The sequence below is a fragment of the Petaurus breviceps genome, unplaced genomic scaffold, assembly GCF_028583685.1.
Source record: "Petaurus breviceps papuanus isolate PSGF00001 unplaced genomic scaffold, PetGlider_PUasm1.0 90701, whole genome shotgun sequence".
NCBI lineage: Eukaryota > Metazoa > Chordata > Mammalia > Diprotodontia > Petauridae > Petaurus > Petaurus breviceps.
This window is the reverse complement of record NW_027187316.1, coordinates 4804986-4814985: the sequence shown is the minus strand read 5'-3', so window position 1 is coordinate 4814985 and position 10000 is coordinate 4804986. Positions and strand designations below refer to the sequence as shown.

Below are 10000 nucleotides of genomic sequence, written 5' to 3'. Positions count from 1 at the left end.
TGGTGAAGCTGTACTGCCCCAAGTGCATGGATGTTTACACCCCAAGTTGTCCAGGCACATACCAGGTGAGGCCATGGTGAAGCTGTACTGCCCCAAGGGCATGGATGTTTACACCCCAAGCTGTCCGGGCCCCACCACCCAGATGGTGCTTACTTTGGCACTGGCTTTCCTCACATGCTCCTCATGGTGCATCCTGAGTACAGGCCCAAACGGCCTGCCAACCAATTTGTGCCCAGGCTGCATGGCTTCAAGATCCACCCTATGGCCTATCAACTGCAGCTTCAGGCAGCCAGCAACTTCAAGAACCCTGTCAAGACCATCCGCTGACTTGTCTCCTCCCCTACCCCCCAACACCTCAGGCTGTGACACTGTCCCCCCTCCCCCCAGTACACACACACCTTTCCAGAACCCCTAATGGTTCTTAGTTTAAATTAAGAAGAAGTCATTATTGTGGTGGTGTGGTGGGAGTATGAAATAAAGTGGAGGAAAAGGAAAAAAAAAAGTTAGGAAGGGGAGATTAATGGGGGAATGTGGTAGACTTGAAGGTCTATGAAAGTCAGGAATCACAAGTCTGTCCATCCTAGAAAGCAGAGATGCCTTTGAAAGTCCCTTGCACTTTTTGTTTTCTCACTCATCCTTAATTCTGGGCTATTCTCAATCAGTCCCTAGAGGGCACAGTTTCTTTAGTTTATGGATGCTGTTTCGTCCTCTCAGATCACAGAAGAAAGAATGAAAATGAAACATCTTATGTTACAGAATCCAAGAATTTAGAATAGGAAGGGGTCATCCAGGTCAACTCTTTGATTTTGCAGATGTGGAAATGCAGGCCCACAAAGTGACTGGACCAGAGTCAGATAGTAGGTAGTAGATCTGGGACCATTGGTTGCAAATCCAGCACTCTGTGCATCACATCAGACATGGTGCAGAAAATGTGTTGTCTTGGGTGAAGGCTACCATAACTATCACCAATGTGAACTTCCATGGGAATTATCATAATTCAGGTCCTCATCACTTCTCATCTGGTCTATTTAGTCTCCCTACTTCCAGGCTCTCCCTTTTCCAATCCTTCCTCCACATGTCTCACAATAAAATCTTCACAAAGAACAAATTTAACTGTCATTCTCATTTTTTTTAAAGAATTTCCAGTGGCTCCCTATTGTCCTTAGGAAAAATACAAATTTCTCAATATGGCAGGTTAAGTCCTTCATAATCTGGCTCTAGTTTGCATTTTCAGAGATAGATATATAAATAGGTAGAGAGAGCATTTATTATATACACTACTCCCCTTTATACACTCTGTCTTCCATATAAACTGCCCACCTGGCTATTTATTCCCAAAACTCAGTATTTGGTGCCTTGGGGGCCATCTCCAGTCATCCTGATTTATATCTTGCCACTGGACCCAGATGGCTCCAGAGGAGAAAGTGAGGCTGGTGACTTTGCTGAACCCTCTCTCATTTAAATCTAATTTACATGCAAATCATGGCATCACCTTTTTGAGGTCATCGTCCTCTTCGAGAAGGAAGGACAAGCAAGAACAATTCTGTGCCTGGCACAGGCTGTCCTCATACCTGGAAGGAACTTCTTCCCCACCTACCTTTGCCTCTTAGAATCTTGAGTTTCCTTCAAGGCTTAGCTCAGGTACCATCTCCTACAGCAAGCCTCTCCCAATCCCCCTGTTAGTTGATGCTCTCTCCCTTCAAAAATTCTCTTCTATATATTTAGCTGTTTACATTTACTCTACCACCTTCCCCTTATACCCAGTGGAGCATAAACTCCTTGAGGGCAAGGGTGTTTTGTTTTGTCATTATATCTCCAGCACTTATCTCAGTGCCTTATGTGTAATAGGCTTTTAATATAGGCTTTTTGAATTGGATTGGAGTGGAGTGAAGGAATGGAAACGTATTACTGGTAGATTTCAATTCAACACCCCACATTTTCTCACCTGTCTTTTTGTAACAGAAAAGCATGCCTTTGCAAGGCAGCTTGTTGGGGGAGGGCAAGAGGGGTGTAGTCCCACTTTCGGACTCATCTGGGGATCTCAGAGTCTCCTTGACTTTGTTAGCACCAAATGAGCTGACTGGCCCAGACACCAATATTATAAAAACTAATAACCATTTTGGTAGCTATTAATGATACTGACTTAGAATAGGGATTGGAAGAGTCAAAACAATGGGAGTTATATAAAGACAGGACACATAAATCAAAATGTGGTTTGTTGTTAGAAATTTTAGTTTTAATTTTGTCCCTTTGATTTGGTTATTTAACTGACCATGAGATTTCAGAGATCCTTGAGAAGGAACTCTTCCCCCAAGGCTTCCCTATTACTTGTTGGATCTTGAATTGCAAAATTAGAAAGGCATTTCTTTGACTTAAGTCTGCATGTGCCTTATCAAGATATAAATAGGGGCGGCCAGGTAGCACAGCAAGTAAGAGCACTGGCTCCAGTGTCGGGATGACCTGGAGATCGAATCCCAGGCTCAGACACTTAGTACCCACTCAGAAACACCTGGCCGTGTAACCTTGAGCAAGTAACTTAACCCCAATTGCTTAGGGGCGGCCAGGTGGCTCAGCGAGTAAGAGCACCAGCCCCAGTGTCCGGATGACCTGGGGATCAAATCTGGGCTCAGATACTCAGCACCACTCCCAGAAATAACTGGCCATGTAACCTTGAGCAAGTTACTTAACCCCGATTGCTTCAAAAAGAAAAAAGATATAAATAACATTGCAAGGTTTTACATTAAGTATTATCAGTCACTTACAACTTAATTTGTATGAATTTAGATTATTTCCTGAGTTTATTCACAAGTAAAGTGAAATACAGAGAAAAGTAGGGAATGCAACAGTAAAGAGAAAATAAGGAACCTGGTAAAACCAAAAAACAAATGTTACTTACTTGGACCATCCCTGTCCAGAAATTAATATAAATCCATGAAACACTAGGTGGGAATCTGAAATCTTTTTGGTACCTTACAAAAAAGTCTGAGTAATAGTACCCCTGGGCGTGGGTAAAAAGAAAAATTATATCCCCCCAGCCACACTTTCATGGACAGATAACATCAACTCACATTTATATAGGGCACTTTGCAGTTTATAAAGCACCTTCGTCATAAGAAACTTGTGAAATGTGTAGTGGAGATACCATTATAACCATTTTACAGATTAGGAATTGAGTCTCAGAGATGTGACATTGCTTTCCCTAAATCATACAGCTCATATCAAAACTGGAATCTGAAACTGGGTCTTTTGAATTCAAGTTCATTAGGAATTAGGTGGTGCAGTTAGATGGATAGAGTGCCTGACCTAGAGTCAGAAAAACCTGAGTTCAAATACTGCCTCAGATACTTCCTATTTGGGTATGACCCTAGGCAAGTCACAGCCTCTTACAGCCTCAGTTTCTTCATCTACAAAATGGACATAATGATAGCACCTATCTCCTAAAGGGGGTGTAAGGATCAAACAAGAAAATATTTCTAAAGTTCTCAGCAAACTTTAAGTCACCCATAAGTCTGTCTGCTTTCTAATATGCTAATTCTCTCTTAATTAGTTATTTATATCTGATCTTGTAGCTTATCCTTGGAGTAACTATATGTAACAAAAATAGGGATTTTTTTGACACTTTCTAGAACTACAACTCAAAAGGATCATTTGGATTGGGGGCAGAACGAAGACAACAGATTAGAGGCAACCCAGCTATATTCTCTCAACACTCCCCTTCAGACAACTTTAAATTAGTACTCTTTGTGGTGGCTAATAATGAGAAATTGAGGGATGCCCATCAATTGGGGAATGGCTGAACAAATTGTGGTATATGATTGTAATGGAATACTATAGTGCTGTAAGAAATGATGAGTAGGGGCGGCCAGGTAGCACAGCGAGTAAGAGCACCGGCTCCAGTGTCGGGATGACCTGGAGATTGAATCCCGGGCTCAGACACTTAGCACCCACCCAGAAACACCTGGCTGTGTAACCTTGAGCAAGTTACTTAACCCCAATTGCTTAGGGGTGGCCAGGTGGCTCAGCGAGTAAGAGCACCAGCTCCAGTGTCAGGATGACCTGGGGATACTCAGCACCACACCCAGAAATAACTGGCCATGTAACCTTGAGCAAGTTACTTAACCCCGATTGCTTTAAAAAAATTTAAAAAAAGAAATGATGAGTAGAATGATTTCAGAAAAACCTGGAAAGATATACATGGACTGATACAAAGCAAGTTAAGCAGAACGAGGAAAACATTGTAAACAGTAACAACAATATTGTACAAAGAGTAACTGTGAATGACTTAGCTATTTTCAACAATAAAATGATATAAGACAATACCAAAGAACTCATGATGAAAAATGCTCTCCACCTCTAGAAAAAGAACAATGGTGCCTGAATATAGACTGAAGCATACTATTTTTCACTTTCTTTCTTTTTTTGGTTTGTTTTCTTCCACAAAATGACTAATAGGGAAATATTTTATACAATTGCATATATATGACCTATACCAGATTACCTAATGTCTCAAGGAAGAGGTAGGGAAGTGAGAAAAGGTTAGAATTTGGAACTAAAAAAAAAGAGTATTAAAAATTGTTTTTACATGTAATTGGGGAAAAATAATGCTTCAAATCAAATTTTGAAGCAGTGGAGTCAACAAAAGGTCAGGGTGAGATATTTTTCTAGCCTACAAAAGCTTAGGAGGTCTGCAGGAGAAATTTGTGACACTGGAGTGGAGGCCACACCTGTGGTGGCAACAACAGTGGCCTGCAGCAGCAGCAGCAACAGCAGCTTTGGTAGCTCTAAGCTCAGAGGTGGTAAGGGAGCTGGACAACTGGGCATAAAGAGATCACAGGGGAGCCTTTGCTGCCAGTTGGTACAGCTAGTACTAGTTGGAAATTCTATTACTATATACAGGGCAAAGAGACACAAGGGCATCAAACACAAGGAAGCAAGGGCCCTGGTCACAGTTCCAAGGTCAAGAGGAGTGCTAGCCCTTGTGGCTGCAGGAGACCATGAGTCCTTCCTTGTTAAAAATCAGAGTGCAGACAAGGAGGTCAGTGACCATCCCTTTCCCAGGATCATGCCACCTTGGAAGCACAAAAAAATTTCAGATCCCCAGAATTAACTCTGAAAAAAGCAGCACAAAAAGCCTGAAGTTTGGGACAATGCCTTTTTACCCCCAGGTGAGCAGAGCCCAACTTTAACATAAAGTTCAAAGTCAAGAAATAGACTGGAAAATGAGCAAACAACAACAACAAGAATTCTACCATAGAAAGCCACTTTGTGACAGGGAAGACACAAGACATAAACTTAGAAGAAGACAAAAATGTGAAAACAGTTACAAGCCTCAAAGGAAAATGCTAATTGGAGCCAAGACCAACAAGAATTCTGGAAGAATTAAAGAAAGAGATGAGTGGTAGAGGAAAAATGAAAAGGAAAATGAGAATGATGCAAGAAAATCATGAAAAAAGAATTAACAGCTTGGTAAAAGTGGCACAAAAATACTGAAGAAAATAGTAGCTTTAAAAAAGGGAATTGACCTAACAGTAAAAGAACAACAAAAAATTTTTGAAGAAAAGAACTCCTTAAAAAGCAAAATAGCCCAAATGGAAAAGGAAATACAAAAGCTCACTTAAGAAAATAATTCCTTAAAAATCAGAATTGGGCAAGTAGAAGCTAATGACTCCAGGAGACATCAAAAAACAATAAAACAAAATCAAAAGAATGAGAAAATAGAAGAAAATGTGAAATATCTCATCAAGAAAATAACTGACTTGGAAAATGGATTGAGAAGAGATAATTTAAGAATTATTGGACTGACTCAAAGTCATGATCAAATAAAGAAACTGGACATCTTATTTCAAAAAAGTATATAAGAAAACTGCCCTACTATCCAAAGAGTAAAATAAAAATTGAAATAATCCACCTATCACCTCCTTAAAAAAATCTGAAACTCCCAGGAATATAATAGTCAAATTCCAGAGTTCTCAGATCAAAGAGAAAATACTTCAAGCAGTCAGAAAGAAACAATTCAAATATGGTAGAATCAGGATAACACAAAATTTAGTGATCTCCACGTTAAAGGAGCAGAAGTCTTGGCATATGATATACTGGAAGACAAAGGAGATAGGATTTGAACCAAGAATGACCTACCCAGCAAACTGAGTATAATTCTTCAGGGGAAAAAACTGATAGTTTTTCAAGCATTCCTGATGAAAAGAGCTGAATAGAAAATCTGACATTCAAACAGAAGATTTAAGAGAAGCATGAAAAGGTAAACATGAAAGAGTAATCATAAGGGTTTCAATAAAGTTCAACTTTTTACCTTTCTATACGGGAAGAAGATACAAATTGTGTCATTATGAGAGCAGTTAGAAGGAGCCTACATAGACAGAGGGCATGGTTCTAAGTTGACTATGATGGAATGATCTCAAAAAAAAATTAATGGATGAGAAAGAGGGATGCACTGAGAGAAAGGGGAAGACAGAGGTAGAATGGGGAAATTTTTCTCACATAAAAAGATGAACAATGACAATCTACTGTGAAAAATTTGTCTACTCTTGTTGATACAATGATCTAAGACAATTCCAAAGGACTCATAATGAAAAAATGCTATCCACTTCCAGAAAGAGAACTGAACTCTAAGCACAGAATGGAGTATAATTTTCTCATTTGCTTTATTTTTCTTGCTTTAATTTTGAAATGTGGCTAATATGGAAATATGTCTTGCATAATTTCACACATATACTTGATATACATTGCTTGACTTCTCAGTGATTGGAGGAAGGGGTGGGAGGAAGGACAAGAATTTGGAATTCAAAATTTAAAAAGAAAAGAATGTTAAAAATAAATAATAAATCAAAACTATTTTCTAAGAAAAGGTCATCTGAACTTCATCCTATTAAATTTGAAGCAGCGAATTAAGAAATAGAGAATCAGAGGACCTCTCTCAAATCCACCACTGTAATTCAGGCTCTTATCTTCTCTTACCATGACATTTGCATGTCATGTCTGCTATTTGGTATCCCTGCCTCATGTCTCTCTGAACTTTAATAAATCCTTATGAAAGATATTTCCTAGAGCTCAGGTCTGCCCTATCACTCAGTTACTCAGTAAATTTCAGTGCCTCCCTATTACCTTTATGATCAAATATAAAGTCTTTTGTTTGGTATTTAAAACCCTTCACAATTTGGCCTCAATTTAGTCTTATTACCTATTACTCCCCTCCATGTGCTCATGGTCCAAAAAATTGGATTTCTTACTGTTCTTTGTGTAAAATACTCCATCTCTCACCTTTCTGCTTTCCCTTAGACTGTTTCCCATGTCTGGAATATACCACTTCCTCACTTCTGCCTCCTAAAATCCTCTTTAAGACTTTAAAAAACTTGAAAAAGTTTTTTTCAAAGCTCAGTAAAAGTGGTATGTACTACAAAAAGCCTGCCCTGATTTCTCCCCATCCCCTAGTTACTAGTGCCTTCTTTTCCCTCAAAAACTAGCTTTCATTTTGATATAGCTATAGAAATAAATGTTTTTCTTCTTTCATAATAGAATGTAAAGGGGTGGCTAAGTTCAAATCCGGCCTCAGACACTTAGCACAAAAACTAGCTGTGTGACCTTGGGCAAGTCACTTAGCCCCAACTGCCCTCCAAAAGGCGAAAAAAAACCAACAACATAATAAAATGTAAGGACAGGGGCTGTTTCATTTCTGTCTTTTACATCTAAAATTAGTACAGCAACTAACACATAGTAGACAATAAATGCACATTGATTGATTGATTGATCAATTAAATGAATATATAACTAGAATGTTAGAACCAGAAGTGACCTTAGACCACAGAACATAGAATGGAAGAACTAGAAGGGAATTAGGCCAGGAAACATAGAATGAGATGCAGTGAATAGTATACATGGGCTTAGAGTCTGTAGCGGCAAGCACCCCAGTGTCCCCAGGGTGTCTGCCTGCACAGGTTCTTGGATCTGCTTTGATAAAGGAAAGCAACTCAAAATGGGTTAACAAGCTTACTTTAATCAGTCAAACATGTATCATTTACCTAGTTCAGGGGAAAGAGGTCAGCACCCCGAACTTCAAAATATACAGGCAGAATTATCAAGACAGAAACAGATCAAGTAGACAGATTTCCACCCTGTCCAACCATTACATCCATACCCAATCAACATCTGGGTTTCAATATCTGGGTTTTTCAAAGCCGGGGGGCTCTGGACAACGGCTTCCCCGAATCCAGATGAAATCACAGAATACTTCTCAAAGTGAGCCCCAAAACAAAACCTCACATAAGGGCTTATATAGCCTTCTCCTGGCTCAGAGAATGTAACAACCTTTTGGACCCACTGGCCAGTCAAAAAGTATCTACTGAAAAACAAGCCTCCTACCCCAGGCTCCAGGTGCACTTTAGCCTAGGGGCAGGGAAGATCTTTAAATTTGCATTTCCATTACAGAGGGAGATGACTTGAGTTAAAATCTAGCCTCATATACTTACTAGCTGTGTGACCCTGAGCAAGTCACTTAACTTCTGTTTTCCTCATTTGTAACTCCCAAGGTGGTTGTGAGGATCAAATGAAAGAAAAATTGCATAGTGCCTGGTGCATAATAAGTGCTATATAAATGCAGGCTAATATTATTATTATTATTAGTCCTAAATTCCTCATTTGGTAGATAAGGAATCAGAATAACAAACAGGAAAAATAACTCATTCAAGGACATTTATCTATGAAACTATACAGAAGAAAATTCTAGCCCACTTCAGATTTTCTTTTATCCTTCCTAAATCTTTCTAAACTTGGGCATTTACCTGGCCTATCCTACACACTGGTGCGTGGCTTTACCAATGCTTGTTGGCAAAATGTCTTCTATAAATAAATGATCATTAGCCTGCTGACCTGGAGCAATGAGTGGGCACGATCACTCTCTTGCTTTCCTTAGAGAATAAAATGCCTTCATTCATTTTTAATACTATCCCAGATACTTTGTGGGTCAAATTTCCACAAAGTTTGCCAGAGTAATTAGCTGACTCTTCTTAGAAATCTCTTCCAAGAGTTTGGAAATAAACATATTTTCTAAGACTCTAAAAAGATAATCCCCTAAATGGCCAACCCTTGGGAAGGAGTATCTATCTTCATTTCACAACCTGGCCCAATGAACCATGATTCATAGTCTTATACTGGACCATGCCTTTGTTCAATGTGAAAACACCAATGTTGTATTAATTTTCCTTTCTTCCTTCCTATGCCAGATGTGGTAAACTGTCTACCCAATGGAAAACATCAGTTATTGTAAACTGACTCATGCCTGACAGTGATTTCATGCATCATTTACAAATGGACATTTGGGCAAGCTAGGGTGTCAGTTTCTCATCCCCTAAAACACTGATTCCCCAAGAGGGATCTCAGTCTTCTGAACAACAACTTAGTCTGAATCTCAAGAATCTAGTTCCTCCGGGTTTTAATTCTGACTGACTGTGCAATCTTGGTTGAATAACTTCATGTCTCTGGTCCTCAGTTTCCCAAAGCACTTTGTAAAACCCAAAGCACTAGAGAAGTCAGAACCCTAATTAAATAATCATCCCTACTTTCATCCCTCTCTCCTTACCAATTTCATTTATTTCTGATTAAGTGATCAAATTTCTTCAGAGCTTATACAAATAGAATAGGTCTAGAGTATTAATCACTTTTCTGAAAGAGGAGGAGGAGGAAGAGAAGTAGTAGTAGTAGTAGAAGGAGGAGGAGGAGGAAGAGAAAGAGGAGGAAAAAGAGGAGGAGGAAAAAGAGGAGGAGAAGGAGGAAGAGGAGGAGAAAGAGGAAGAGGAGGAGAAAGAGGAGGAAAAAGAGGAGAAGGAGGAAGAAAAAGAGGAGGAGGAGGAGGAAGAGAGGGAGAAGAAGGAGAAAGAAGAACGAGAAGAAGAAAAGAACAAGAAAAACAAGAAGAAAAGAACAAGAAGAAGAAGAGGAGGAGGAGAAGAAGAAGAAGAAGAAGAAGAAGAAGAAGAAGAAGAAGAAGAAG

General features: G+C 39.4%; 1 pseudogene; it reads left to right on the top strand.

The window, feature by feature from the left end:
- Nucleotides 1-346, top strand: part of LOC138144483 (casein kinase II subunit beta-like) — an 864-nt pseudogene extending 518 nt beyond the window's left edge.
- The last annotated feature ends 9654 nt before the right edge of the window (nt 347-10000 follow it).